At 31.7% G+C, this 16622-nt stretch overlaps 1 long non-coding RNA gene across 1 annotated transcript; it reads right to left on the bottom strand.

Moving 5' to 3' along the window:
* Nucleotides 1–1241: 1241 nt before the first annotated feature.
* LOC143074827 (uncharacterized) lies at nucleotides 1242–6404 on the bottom strand. The gene is made up of 3 exons (XR_012978109.1): nucleotides 6301–6404; nucleotides 1991–2095; nucleotides 1242–1334 (listed from the first exon to the last, which is right to left on the bottom strand). It is a non-coding gene; the product is annotated as an uncharacterized LOC143074827 (long non-coding RNA).
* Nucleotides 6405–16622: the final 10218 nt, after the last annotated feature.

Here is a 16622-nt window from a genome sequence, read left to right as displayed (position 1 = left end):
ATCAAAGGTTTATAACACCTAAGCAGCAAATGCCATCCAAATATTTTTTAGTACATGTACATCAGTAGATGAGTATGTATCCTAACAATTTTTTTACTACTGTTATGCATGTGTTTATGTATACACAGTATTTTAAAACCAATTAAACTTTAAAACAAAATAACGACAAATATATAATATTCTAGTTAGTATTGATAGACATTAGGTAAACACGTTGTCTCGTTTTTATTTGGAGCATTGTGTATTTGCAAAACAGGCATACTTACTTAAGATATAACACTGAAAGAAAGAAGAATAAGACTTTTATGTATTTCTGTCGCTCATATGGGCATGTAATCTAAGTTACAACAGGTTTAGCTAAATACCTGAAAACTAGCAGTCACGATCAATTTTACAGCCTTGTCGCAGGAACTTATTTTTTGTTTGTTTGCAGACATTTTGAAACCCGAGGAGGTGTAGGTAGCAATCTCAAATTAATCATCAGTATTGATACAACGCTCGCTTCCAACATCAATTCAAATAACACATATTACATTTGTTGTACTCAAGAATTGATGGTCGTCAATAGGCAGTAGTTTCGAACAAGAGGTATAAAGATATTTGCAAATTGATATCCGTTTAAAGATTCACATAAACTAGTGAAACATCTTCAAAACAATTTCTAATGGGTTTCGTGCAAATCTTGGTCATTCAATGACATTCAAAATCTTTTGAGGTCGAAAAAAGCTGATGTCTAAAACAATCTGAAAAAAGTATATAAAGAAATGAAATGTGAACATAAACAGACACAGTTACCGAATCCCATCCAAACATCTGGAGGAATTTAGTAACAATTATTTACAGACGCAACGGTTATTTTCCTGCTTGTTTTGCTATAAAACACCTTGAATAAATTTCTATGCAATAATATTGGAAATTATGAATGAGTCGTCTTAATTTTTTATTTAATTTTTAAAGGTTTTGTTCCTTCATTCCATTTTCCTCAACTTGTTATCCATCTGTAAATTGCTTTTTTAAGTACCATTTAAGTGTAAATGATAGCTAAATGTGTGATCGTTATAATAAACTGTTTCCATCTTTTGAAACACACGTCAATCAATGAAACACAGTGCCAATTGTTTGATTCTGTAGTTCTTAACAATTCTAGATTAGCACATAAATCATTGATAATACAGTCTACAAATCCATATTAATAATCGCAGTAAAATAACATAATTGTATATATGATACGTTAAGTATACCTTTATTAAGTCTGTTATTGTTCTTTTTGTTTTGTTATCTTCTGTTAAATGCCGATCCCTTGCCTCAAAAACATCAAATGTTTTCTTATTTTCCTGGATTAAAATCAATACACTATAGTTTTTAAAATATTCCCATTCAATACACGTTTACACTAATACAACAATTATAGCCATATGTTGAATATCAAAACAACTGTTTACTTATTACGGTTTGATAAAATTTCTACAGAAAGTCTTTAACGATTTGAAAATTAATTTGCTATAAGAACCCCACAATACAGAATAAAATGATGATACATTACTTTATTTTGTATTTAAAAGTTTCATAGTCAAAGTCGTGTACATATTCATGCACACGTGCATTTGATACGGTCGATTTCTATCCGAGAAAGTTCCAACATATTTCGACATAAAAGATGACAGGTGTGCTGTATTATTTATTTTTTTTAATTTAAACTGAATTTTTCGTCCGATGGTTGGTGTTTGTAAATATCTGATGGATTTTATCAAATCAAACTAAAAAGGAACATTCCACTATTTATCAATAATTCGTTTCTATAAAAGCACCCTTTCGTGTCTTAGTGTAAATGAGCAGATAGTATGGGTAATTCATAATTAGTAAGTGTCTGCTTTGTTGCTCCATATTATCGTTGAAGAATTAGGAACGAGGGGAAAGTGAAAAGCATTTAATAAGATCAGTGTGTCGACATCGGATTGATTATTGACAATATAACAAACAAATGGTATACCTTATTTAATTTATCTGCATCTATATCTCTTCTCTCTAATAACAATTGGACCATGCTAAGGCTTCGACGTCTAACAACTGTGTGTAATGGAGTGTCGCCGTTGTTCTGAAGTAAAAAAATTAATTTTTTTCTTAAAGAGCAAACAATCAATTCAGACTTGTTAATGAAAATTAGAATATCATTTCTATCATAAATATCGCCTTTCTCAATGAATGAGATTTATTCAAACAACGGTACATTGCCGGTTCATCTGCATGTTTGACGAAAGACTTGTCCATTATATTAACAAACAGTACGTCCACAGTGAATAAGGGTCTCAGAAACTCTGTGAAATTGTTGTCGAGTAGTGGTACAAACCATATGTGGATTCTCAAAAAAAGACTTAGATGATAAATATTCCATTTTAATTCATACAGGATGGTCTAAAGGTATTCCAGGTACTGACGTTGTTTATCATCTTAATAACGTTTTTACAGTATTATTTTATTTGTCTTTGTAAATTATTACTTTTAATGTTAAGTCTGTTTTCGGTAATATTCATTTGACGTGGCTCGCTTCGAATGCATGCCGTCATTGCGTTATTGAGCTATGGTATATGTTTGTATTCCTGTCTCACGTTATTTGTAATGTTCTTTGTCTATATGATTTTTTGTTTTTCTTTGTTAACACATGTTTTCGTTTTATAGTTATAAAAGATTATAACACAAGTTTGACTGAATGTACCCCTAGTTTGACATTTTTACCTATAATGTCTGTTTGTTTTGTTCGCAAATTGTTGTCAATATAATGGATTTGTTATATGATTGTCGTACAATTTAGAAGCTTAGCTAACTATGAAAAAACCAGGTTAAATCCATCATTTTCTGAATAAGAAAATGCCTGTTCTAAGTCAGGAATATGACAATTTTTATAAAATCGTTTAATATGTTTGAGATTTTGATTTTACCATTTGCCTTGAGAGAGGGGCGAAAGTTAAATGAGAGTTTGGAATTGTCCTTGGAGTTTGGTTTTTTTCGTTACTTGACTTTCAATTCAATACTTTCAAATGATCAAAACCAATCAACTACTAATCATTAAAGTCCTATATATTCCTGTATAACATGTATGATAAGAAAAGTTTTGAAAGAATATACAAAAAAGTAAAATCTCAAAAATACTGAACTCCGAGGAAGTCCTTTGAAATATGAAATACTTCTTTTCAACCTCATGAACAGATTACCTCAGCTGTAATTGGTAAAAACCGTTAGGAGATTTTGGTTTTCAATGCTCTTCAACTTCGTACTTAATTCGGCCTTTTGAACATGTTTTGATTCGGGCGTCACTGATGAGTGGTTTGAAGACGAAACGGGCGTCTGGAAAATATATATTTCAATCCTGGTATCCATGATGAGATTATTTAAACACGCGCGTCGCTACAACGATTATGAAAAACCCACTTCACACAGTAATAACTGTCAAAGTTATAAAAACGTCATTAAAGTTATGTAGCACCATTCAACCAGACATTTTCATTATCCAATACAATAAACACTCTTATTGATACGGACATTCTTGCCGATAGTTATACAATGCAATCAGCCGATTATTTTTTTTCAATCAAAATCTGAACGTGTGACGAGTTCAAGGTAAAACCCTAGTTTTGTATGATTCGGACAAAACGTCCGAGTAACCTTAAAAACAATATGGGCGATTTAGTTTTTTTTTGTATTGGTGTTTATATTGTTACCATTTTTCCTATGTCTCTGATGTTTGCTGTCTTCTTTGCATTAATAGTTTTGTTAGCTATTATTCGTGTGTTTCTTTGTCAATTATGTTCTTTTTATTTATATTGTAGTCCTGTAATGTTGTGTTGTCATTTTAATGTTATATTTCACATGGCCATAAAAGAGGGAGGTTTGGCATGCCACAAAACAAGGTTCAACCCACCATTTTTTCCTTTAAAAATGTCCTGTACCAAGTCAGGAATATGGCCATTGTTATATAATAGTTCGTTTCTGTATGTGTTACATTTTAACGTTGTGTTTCCGTTGTGTCGTTTGTTCTCTCTTATTTTTGAGTGTGAATTCACATTGCTATAAGACGTGTCACGGTACTTATCTATCCCAAAGTCATGTATTTGGTTTTGATGTTATATTTGTTATTCTCATAGGATTTTGTCTAATGCTTAGTACGTTTCTGTGTGTGTCACATTTTAATGTTGTGTCGTTGTACTCCTCTTATATTTAATGCGTTTCCCTCAGTTTTAGTTTGTTACCCCGATTTTGTTTTTTGTCCATGGATTTATGAGTTTTGAACAGAGGTATACTATTGTTGCCTTCATTTTTTCCTAATTTGTTATAATTTTATTTCTCTTATCAAGGGTTCTTACGTTAACATATATAACATTGGAATACAGTTACTAATCCTTAAATTCAAACCCAATTTTTTAGTACTCCAACTATCATTTCAGCTTTAATGATAAAAAGAAATAAGGAACACTTTTAATAAAAATATATAAGGATTATTTATAAACAAAAGTTAGTTTGCGAAAATGTTTTGATAACACGCATAGGACAAGCTTTCAGTATTTCGTGCAGGTGCGTTAAAAAATTGTATAAGCAACATTGTGTGGATATTGATATGATTGTTATCACATAGCTGATTTAACAATGCTTAAAATTCCAATGTATTGACAATGATGTATAAACAAAACAAGTAGACATAAAAGGTAAATTTGTCCTTAATAGGGGTACAGCAGTCAAACTTGTGTTATAATCCTGCTCACTATAACAACAATTGAATATACTTTTTTGGATTCGAGTGTCATTGATGAGTCTTTTGTAGACGAAACGCGCGTCTGGCGTATATACAAAATTTAGTCCTGGTATCTATGATGAGTTTATGTTAACAAATATATGTAAAACAAAATTGCATTCGTGATATATAAATAATTGTTATGTTCAAAGTTTCTACGCAAATCTGTATAGTTAATTTTCTAAATCAGGATGGATTTCATAATACAAATGACAGCGAATATGGAATACAATGACTTTAAAATATTTTCCACATCAATGTCTTCTTTTTATTCAAAATCTTGACCTGTCACAAAAACCCAATATTTTTAATATCTCAGGCTGGCTCGTATGACAACATTATTTGACTGCACCAACCAACACTGACTATGTTTGTAATTAACATGATACAAGTATGACATGTATGAGGTGACATTATCATGGAATTCCTTAATGAATGACCATAATATTCATGATCATTTGCGATTGTTTAGCCGCATCATACATCATAATTTTTTCAACTCAGGATTGCTTATATTACAAATAAATGACAGCAATATTGGCACACAGTTGGCATGATGACCACAAAGTACTCTCTGCGTCAATTTACAGTACCATCGTTTTTCTTTAATATAATATTCATAATATTGAAAGGTCACTGAACATGCTTATATCAGTAATTCAGGATGGTTTGTATCACTATTTGACGACATCATTAACACTGACATAACTGGTTTTATAGTTTACTATATAATGAAAAGTATGAGAAGTGTTCATCTGAGAATAGTAAACTGACTGACTGTGTGTATATAATGTCGGTTGATCGATTTTGGTAAAAGCTGAACGGGTAAATACACCGTATATATCAGGACACTATAAATTTTGTGACAAAATAGAATCGTAAAACCAAGGCAAACAAGGTCAATTACAATGAATTATCCAGGTAATGCATAGAGTTATATCTCGGCCAAGATTGAACAAAAGGGGAACGAATCAACTTTAACGATGATGTTGATATCCCATCATACAACATTATTATTCCTATAATTTCATCCGCTTTTTGTTTAAAACAAACAACATTTCTTTCAAATGGACTAATAGACAAACTATTTTACATACACTGACAACATATAAAACTGTAGGTTGAGCAAAACAAACACATCCAAAACCTCAGGTGTTCTGGAAGGATATGCAGATGATCCTGTTCCACATGTATCAAACGTTATGTTCTTCGTGTTAGTAATAGGTTTAATTCGGGTGATCACATTTGAAAAAAAGTGGAGGAAATTGTACTTACAATATTTTGAACAAATCCGCTATCATCTGTGAAACGGATATGTCATGACGGCCTACCAACATCCACTAAACTGATGAAGGGAATATTTCATCTTCACCACTTGAAATTCTTATTGTAATAGATTCTTGAGATGTAGTTTTTTCTTCATATATATTAGAAGATGCCCGCTAAATTGGGTACAATTGGTAAAGTGTTGAAAAAAATATTTTTTTTAATTTCGCGGTCAGTACGCAATACCTTACCTTATTTTCTTTATTTGGGTTTGTATCTTCTCTTTCTAAAAACAATTTAACAATATCGACGAATCCACCACTAGCAGCTGCGTGTAACGGAGTATCACCAAGCTGAAATTAAAATGTTTCAATGTGCATAGTAGCATACGAAGGTATAGGAAAATGTCATACAAAACATAAAATAAGACCATAATTCGAAAAAAATGAGTTTTCAAAAACATCCGCTAAACTGATTAAGGGATGATTTCAACTTCACCACTTGAAACTATTATTGTAATAGCTTCATTGTGAGCAGCAATATTTTGGCAAGGACATCAAGATAGGAAATACAAGCTCTGACATAAGGTATCAAATGTGAGATATATACTCCGTATGCAGGCGCTGCTAGAATGTTGCTACATATAAATGGAAAAGTGAAGCTGAAGTGAATAACTTGTGTATATGAACATCTTAATGCTGATGTGTATTTGACTCACATTTATTTTGTCAAAGACTGCCTGCTATCCAGGCACAAAGGTCTATTCAATCAATATTCTGCCACCAACAAAATCTAGTCGCAATTGTATAGCTGATATCATAAAGGATATCACTGGTTTTACACTTCAACACATAAAAACACAAACAATACGTAAGTTGTCTTACATTCATAGTATACCATTTGATATTAAGGTGGAATGGGTGTCTTTCGCCGTCTTGGATTGTTAAAAACACAGAACCTAAGGTCCAGATTTTCTATCAAGTTAGCAAAATTTGATGCAGAAATGCAGATATTTAATGTGAATTTTCATTTAAAAGAACTAATTTATAAGAAAATAACTTAAAGATATCAATATTTTTACAAGTGTAGATTATTTTTTTTAGGTTTTTAAATTATCCTTTTATGGGGAGGTAACTCTAAAACAGTGCATTTCTGAAGGAATCTACATGAAATTTTCCTATTTTCTATTTTAGACGAAAAAAAAAACGTACGGTGACCCTATCTTTTCTTTTGACATTCACAAAGCATTGTCTGAGAGCTATCTTTTCCTAATTAATTTTACAAATCTATCATTTTGTTTAGTTTCTAATAACAAAATGGTGTTTTTTCCTGTATAATCAATACACAATGTGTCATTTTGTCACAACCTGTAGCTTGAGAAAATGCGCGGTGACCTATCATTTTTATTATATGTTTGAAAATGTATCAATAAATACTACGTTTTGGCAAAGTATAAACAAATTCTATCATTTTTACTTTAGACTCCCATACCACCTTAATCAGGAAAGATTTAAAAAAGAGACCTCAGAGTGAAGGCAATCGAAATAGGAAAAGATGAAGTTTTTTCTTCTTATTTTCACATATACTAGAAGATGCCCGTCAAATCGGGTACAATTGATTAAGTGTTGTAAAAAATAGCAGTACGCCATACCTTACCTTATTTACTTTATTTGGGTTTGTATCTTTTCTTCCTAAAAACAATTTGACAATATCGACGAATCGACCACGAGCAGCTGCGTGTAACGGAGTATCACCAAACTGAAAAATGTTGCAATGTAGCATACGAAGATATAGAAATAATGACATACAGAACATAACATCAGCCCATAATTCGAGAAAAATGAGTTTTCGAAATCTTTTTTATAGATTGCTTTTTTGTTGCAACTGTACAGTCATGTGAATTAAGTGAATAACTGGTATACATAAAATATCCTTATAGTAATGTGTTTTCGAATCGACAAAACACTGGCAGTTTGCCAGCCGTAGGTCGATTATTATAGATATAGGAAGATGTGGTATGAGTGAAAATGAGACAACTCTCAATCCAAATAACAATTTATAAAAGTCAACCATTATATGTCAAGGTACGGCCTTCAACACGTTGCCGTGGCTCACACCGAACAGCAAGATATAAAGGGCCCCAAAAATTAGTAATGTAAAACCATTCAAACGGGAAAACCAACAGTCTAATTTATATAAAAACGAGAAACTAGAAACACGTATGAACTACATTTACAAACGACAACTACTGTACATCAGATCCTGGGGACTTTCAATTTTGACTTTTCCTCGAAGTATATCAGGATATGTGTAATTTTTAACATAATTTTTATTTCTCTCCTGTTCTGTGTGTCTCAAATGATTTAGCAATTATATTATCCGACTAATCTATTCATACCCTATTTTGTTAATTTGTAAATCATAATAACACTTTGACTATTTTGAGTTCTCCTCTTCCTTGCTTTTGATGGAAGATTTAAAAAGTTGGACAAACCTATAAAAAACGTCATAACTTACCTTATTTTCTATATTTGGATCTATATCTACTCTTTCTAATAACAACCTAACTATGTCGGGGTGTCCATTGATAGCAGCTAAGTGTAACGGAGTAGCAAAATACTGAAATAAAAAAGCTTTGGATGCTTGAAACTAATTACATACTTTTAATGGTCCTTTTAATTCTGTTGAAAGTTTTTACTTTTTTACTCTTTACACTACACTTCTTCTCAATCGTATCAAACAAAAGTTTTCCTATTCTTATTTTCTCCTTGATGATAGTTATGTACGTTTCGTCAACAAAGTTTATCAACAGGTTGTAGATATTCCAATTGGCACTATTTGCGTCCTTTTAATAATAGACTTGTTTTTGCGCTGTTATAAACCACAGTTTATGACTCAACTCAGTAAAGACCCGAAGAAGTTCTTTACGGGTGCCTCATGTGACCCAGTATCAGCTTACCCTTCCGAAGCACATGTGATCAACCAAAGCTTTTGGTGGGGTTCGTGTTGCTAAGTTTTTAGTTTTCTATGTTGTGTATTGTGTAATTATTTGTCTGTTTATCTTTTTCTTTTTTGGCCATGACGTTGTCAGTTTATTTTTGATCTATGAGTTTGAATGTCCCTGTGGTATTTTTTCGCCCCTTCTTTGCATTTAACTGATAAATTCAACTACACTTACCGTTATCTTGATGATATTTTTTGATTAAACAATCAAGAAATTTCTAAATAAACTACCGAAATTTACACAAAGGAAATTACTTTAAATAAATCAAATTTAAACGGTGATAACTGTCCTTCCAGGATTTAGATATTTCTGTTTTACACGGAAAAATCCACACTTTCAGATGTTACATTTACGACGAAAGGGATGATTTGTCGTTCCCTATTGTTAACTTTCCCTTTTTGGAATGTGATGTTCCTTTGGCTCCATCTTACGGTGTTTTTATTTCACAACTCGTTCGTTATTCCCGTGTATGTTGTGACGTTTTTGATTTTAACGAATGTAATCTATTTATTACCGGTAATTTTTTAAGACAGGGATTTCGTTATCACAAATTACTTAAAACCTTTAATAAATTTTTCCATAGCTATAACGATTTGGTTTTGAAGTTTGGTTGTATCTGTGGAAAACTTTGTTCAAATTAGATAGCATATATTCGTTTTTACGGAGATGATGTTTACCGTGCCGAGAAATTAAGAAACGATCCTGGTAAACTTATCGATCCTTTAAATAAACTTATTCATTTGCTATTCTAAAATGTTACAAATTCAACACTGTTATTAGATCATGGAATACTGTTTTTATTGGTATTAACGTTGATGTTGTTATCAGTAAATTAAAAGCAAACTAAATATCATTGTAATATACATATACACATTCATGGATCTACATGATACCCATATCTTGGCATTGTAACAAGGTCATGGTTTTTTTCTGTCTGTTTATGACGTCTTTACACTATATCATTGGATGTTGGATGTTTACTGATTGCTAATTTAGTAATAGATGCATTATTCTTTTATTAGTTGATAGTGGCTTTGAACTAACTGTCAGTAACTGCAAGAACTCTCAAATCTGTACTTGGGTGTCTTTATGTTATGGGGATATACAAGTACCCTGCCATGTCCACTCTGTGTTTTTGTGAGATGTACGTCTATTTGTATTCAACTGATGAGTTCTGCCTTTTTCAACTTATTTCTATAGTTCGTTCTTATGTTGTACTGTTAAACCATCTTCCTCCGTTAGGGGAGGGTTGGGGTCCCGCTAGCATGTTTATTCTGTTTGTATGTGCCTGTCACAAGTCAGGAGCCTGTAATTCAGTGATTGTCGTCGGTTGATGTGTTATTTGTTTTTCCTTCATTTTTCTCTCGTTTGAATTGTTTTACATTTGTCATTTCGGGGCCTCTTATAGGTGACTTTGTGGTATGAGCGTTGTTAATTGTTGAAGGCCGTACGATGACCTATAGTTGAAAATTTCTATGTTCTTTTGTCTCTTGTGGTGAGTTGTCTGATCGGAAATCATACCACATCTTATTTTATTATATTTGCAAAGTTCATTGTATCACCATAATAAAAATGATATTGAGAATGGAAAAGATGAATGTCACAACGAGACAACAACCCATCCAAAGTGCAGAAAACAGCCGAAGACTACAAGTTGGTCTTCAACTCAGAAAGATAATCCCGCAGCTGGGGAGGGATTCAGCTGGCCCCTACACAACATTGTGTATTAGATCAGTTAAAATGGACGTCGTATAAATGAACTAAAATCAAAAATCATATAAGACTAATAAAGGCAAGAGGCTCCTGGCTACAGATATGCAATACAATTCTGCGGGGCTAAACATGATAAGTGAGATCACTACCCTCTCCTTTACCTCTTGCCAATGTAAATAAACATACATACACCAATACGCGCAGTAAACTCAGTTTAAAAGATATCCGAGTCCGATGTCAGAACAGGTAAGAATAGAAACAAATGGCAATGATACATAAGTTAACAAATTTACATTTTACCCATTCGTTCTATTTTTAGCCATGTCGGCAATCTTTTATCGTTCATTTGATTACAGACTTTCCTTTTTGAATTTTCCTCGGAGTTGAGTATTTTTGTGATTTAACCTTTTACAGTTTTCAAGATAATAGACAAAAATGAAAAAAATGATAAACTTTGTCATGTAAGGGCAATCACTCCTGTCTGATTTTCTTCACTTATAACGGTTTTCAACATACTTGACAAAACTTACATTTCACTCATTCAATCTATGTCTAGCCATGTCGGATATTTATTGATGGGCGGGATCATTGGATACATTTGTTGACTAGATACCTCAATGATGGTCGTGGATAATTTAGCCGACTGATTTCAGAGGAGTAGATTTTTGTAAAAGTTAACAACAACGACGACGACGACGGACGACGAACGCTCACTGATAAGAAGTTCACTTGGTCTTGTTGGTCAGGTGAGGTAAACATGGATAAGAAACAATGGGATATGAAAATCATCATTTATCATAACGTTTGGTATAAAGCTTCCCGCAAAAGATATAAATATCAAGATCAAGGAGGAACAGTTTTCATTGTTAGTATTAGTTATATTAAAATTCATTTCAGACGGATAAGTCTCCTTAGTGTATATACTGAAGTCGTCATTATTGAGAGGCAAAATATCATCCAAATATCTTAAAGTGTTATTACAATTTTGTAGCAAATGTTGTTTCGATGGGTCTTTGCTGATTAAAGACATATATGGTAACTCATAACTACATATACACAGGTTCTCAATAAGTGGTACATAGTAAGTCCCAATTTAAACTCCGATAACTTGACGATGTACGGAATCTCCATAGCGAACAGACAAATCTAGTAAACATCCAAACGCAGTTATAGTATCAATGCTCGTCAAACGGACATAGTTCTTTTGTTTGTTGTAATTTAAAAAATAATCTAAAAGAGTCTGAATATACAAGTATATATTCGCATTCTGACTTTTTAAATGCCCATTTAATAAGATATGTGATTTGTTCTTAAGAAGTTTATGAGGCAAAGATATCCCTGAACGTAGCCTTGTTCTCAAACTCACAGTATCATTATAAGTTATATCACGTTCATTGTATACCAGTTGACACCATAACGTGCAGATTTAAAGGCAGAGGTCTAAGTGAAGGCAATACAAATAAGATAGCACGTCAAACCTATTTTCTTATGTATTTTAATATTACTTTAGTCTAAAACGATTTAGCTTTAAAACTTGTATTACTCCTTTTATTTTGGGGTGGAGGGATTTGTATTTCCTATTAACAATTGAACTACTAGTATTTCCAGATCTCCTCATCTTTGAATTTTATTGAAGATTTAACAGAGTTGGACAATCTTGTAAAGCCGTCACCCCTTACCTTATTTTGTTTATTTGGGTCTATAGCTGCTCTTTCTAGTAACAGTTTAACTAGTTTTAGTAGTCTAAATCTTACAGCTGTGTGTAAGAGAGTATCATCATACTAAAATAAAAAGGTTGCACTGTTAATATCATGAAGTTTGTAATAATTTAAGTTTTTTGATTTTCTCTCATTCTATAAAAAATTTAACATGTTTAAGATGCATCATTCATATTGGCGACTGGGTAACTTTTAAATCAAGCTTTTTTCGTCAAAACTATTAACTAAAAACAATAGGTCAATTATTACTGGTGGAAGGAATAAATTGACCTCATGATCATTGTTCATTCATCCATATTAAGTTTTCATGGTAAGTCTGTAATGTTCATGTCCATGTTCGTCTTCCATGGTTCATCTTACCCTGACCTCATGTTCATGGTTCAGTTAATATATAGGGCTTTTATGGTTTATGTCTATTTTATTTTGTTTAAATAGGTAGCAACAGTTTCTACGCTATATGTTGTATATGATAGTCAGGTTACATGTCAATCTGACCATACCTTGCAAAAGTTTATACTAATATTTTCAGTTTTAAACGATTTTTTTTCTTTCTCTCAGGTACTATAAGCTGTACCGGTTGAATAATGGTTTCTTAAAGGTAAATGATAGTTCAATCACTGAAATAAAGAACCAGTACACCAATAGATAATGGAAAACAAGTGAGCGGTTCAGCTAGCTATAAAACCAGGTTTAATCCACCGTTTTCTACTTTAGAATATGCTTGTACAAAGTCATGAATATGACAGTTGTTATTCATTCATTTGATGTGGTTGAATGAGTGTTTGATTTTGCCATTTGATTAGGGACTTGAATTTTTCTCAGAGTTCAGTATGTTTTATGTGATTGTACTTTTTATTTATGGTTTTGTGTGTTATAATCGGGCCAAATAACACTGTCTAAGTTCCCAACCCACACAAATACTAAATACTGCATACCTCATTCATGGAATTGTGATCTACATTTGATTTTTTAAGTAACATTTGGACAATTTCGAGTTCTCCTCTTCTAACCGCTTTGTGTAAAATAGTGTCACCATTCTGAAATACCAAGGATGAAATTTTTCAATGCACTTACTTTAAATGTATAATGATTGCATACGTTCTGTTAAAGATCAAAATGTAGCTACAAATAGTTAAATATATATTGAATTAAACCAGATTTTATACAAGACGTAGTACGTCACATCCAGATGAATACAAAACAGGGTTGCAAAACATTTTCCTTTTAATTTGACAATTGTAGGAAATTATCCTACATTTCATTGCAGTAAAAGAAATATAGGTCACAAACATATATCTTGGGTAATTCAAACACTACAAAAGTCCAAAGGTCGGTAATGACTAATTTTTGTATCTATTGACATGAATATTTACTCGACATAGTCTTGACATTCTGAATATGATCTTTAAATTTCTTGACGAATTCTCGACATTCAAAAAGTGTCTTTGAATTTCCTGACAGGTTCTCGACATTTTTTTCTCAGTTTGGCTTGATATATTCTGAATATTTTGAATGTCTTAAATTTACTTGACAATTATGAGGTTGACATATCATGAACAACATACATACATGATATTTATGTGGCTTTATATCTCTTTATAGAATATACTGTTATTTCAAGTTACACTTAGTACAACAAAAACAAAAAGTAAATATATATTTACAGTGAAACCTGTTGTAAGAGACCACTTAAGGTAGAGCAAAAAAGTGGTCTCTTAAGACAGGTGGTCCTTTAATACAGGTTCAAAACTATATGAAATGCACTGCAGAGGGACCTAATTAATGGTCTTAAAATACAGGCTTCTGTTAAAATACAAGTTGTCTCTTAAGCAGGTTTGACTGTATGTATATGAGTATGAAAAAAATAGCAAATATTAATGTGAATATGTTGATATAAACAAATGTAAATTTTGGTTTGTAAAAAAAAAATGTAGATTAAAAAATCTTATAAATTTTTGCTGAATGAAATTATACTGTAAACATATTTCATTTTTCATGCATAACATTCAATGTCAACATGGTAAATAAACAATGATTGTACCAAAATCTTGCTTTTTTATAATGAGCAATTTTATTGTATTCTTATTAATCTAGTTTACAGATAACAGCAGTTAGTACAAAACAGCACACGAAAGTGTTTAAAAGAGGAGCGAAAGATATCAGAGGGACAGTCAAACTCATAGATCGAAATTAAACTGACAACACCATGGCTAAAAACGAAAAAGACAAACAGACACAAAATAGTACACAAGACAAAACATAGAAAAGTAAAGACTAAGAAATACGAACCCCATAAAAAAATCATTATTAGCAGATAACCATTAGAAGTTTAAACTGTCAGGAATGTGTCTATACACAACACCACACAATTCAGGCAAATAGTATACTATTGACATAGTGTCGGGACATGTTTTAGACCATCAAGAATGTGTCGAGATATATTCAGACATCTTTTAGACTGTCAAAAATATGACGAATTATATTTCGACATCATTATGAATGTCAACAATATGTCAACACTGATCAAGACACATTTTAGACAGTCGAGATCGGGTCGAGATTAATCAAGAAACTAATCAGATTATGAAAATAGTATTAAGAAAATGTTTATACTGTCAAGACATATGTGAAGAACAATCAACTACTTATCTTTCAAATTCAGACTTTGTTTAGAAATATGTCGAGTAAACATTCATGCAATTTCAGATACAAATTGGTCTATTCAGAATTTAAGACTGTTGTAGTAAACGCACCATTATTAATTTCTTATTAAGTATGTCTACAGAATATTTTGGAAACTTGGGGTTTAATGCTTAATAAAGCTTTTACACAAGGAAAGAAACGATTAGTTAACTTTTAATGATTTTTTTTATATGCAATGAAATGTTATTAGTCTGTAGTATTGGACAAAAAACTTTACTCATGCCAAGTATTTCTTTACTTGAAACAAAGATAAAGTCTGCACAATATTTTGAAAAGTGCCAATTTAACAAAGACTAGTTGAGAAAAACCAATAGTGATATTTTACCTTATATGGCAAGTTGTAAACGACCTTTGACCTTTTGAGTACTCTCATATGTTAAAATGTTATGCTTTTAAAGTAAAATTTTACACAATATGAAATATTATGAGAGTCTCAAAAACACGTTTTATGAGACAATTGCCTTGAAATAGGACTATATCATGAATATTAGTAGACAGAGCAAGCCAATTTGTGGGAGCTTTTTCTCCTGATTTCTTATAATCAGCTATAATAGAAAACTTTTTCCGAAGTAATACTTGAATAAACATCCATTGAAAGGTAAATGAAATTTATTTTTGAATCAGTAACAATAAATTATTCACTCAAAGGGAGTGAGTAAAATGAAATTTTGAGGAAATAAGAGGTATAAATGGACAAAACGAAACGTTATAATGACAATGTCCCTCTCTGAAATGCAGCTTAAATTTAATTTGTACGTACGAAGGACTTCAAGTTACCCAAAATTCTGATTTATTGGCCTATAAAAAATGAAATTTTGAGGAAATAAGAGGTATAAATGGACAAAACGAAACGTTATAATGACGACAAAGACATCCATTAGGGTTATTTATCCCCCTAAAGTCATATTTTGTGTCATATTCAACTGTGTGTAGGCAGATGAGAGATGAAATATGTTATCTTGTAGTGGTAAACGCTATACTCATAATATTATATCATGATGAGGCTTGATTTTGGATTTTTCGAAGAAATCATGCTCTAATCGCACAAAAGTTATAATTGATTTTTTTTTCTGGAACTATTGAACTGATGATGATAAAACTTGACAGTAATGCTTGAAAAAAAAACAGTATCACAAAGGAAAAAAACACATGAAGTTTAAAAAAGTCTTTAAAAAGTCTTCTGTAGGTGTAATACCGCCAAATCACAGTAAGTCACATCCGATGGCATACAAAAGAGGGTCGAAAATAATTTTCCATTGAATTTGGCAGTTGTAAGAAGTTAATCCTATATTTAATCGCCGTATTTTTTTTATCGTCATCAACATATATCGGATGTTCCTAAGCACATTTCTTTAACAGATTGTGTGGTTACTTAGGGTGACATGGCTATAATGTTATAATGGATAAAGGCAACAGTAGTATACCGTTGTTCGAA

This window comes from Mytilus galloprovincialis, chromosome 5, assembly GCF_965363235.1.
Source record: "Mytilus galloprovincialis chromosome 5, xbMytGall1.hap1.1, whole genome shotgun sequence".
NCBI lineage: Eukaryota > Metazoa > Mollusca > Bivalvia > Mytilida > Mytilidae > Mytilus > Mytilus galloprovincialis.
Note: the sequence above shows the minus strand (reverse complement) of the source record. Positions and strands in the feature narration are given on the sequence as shown.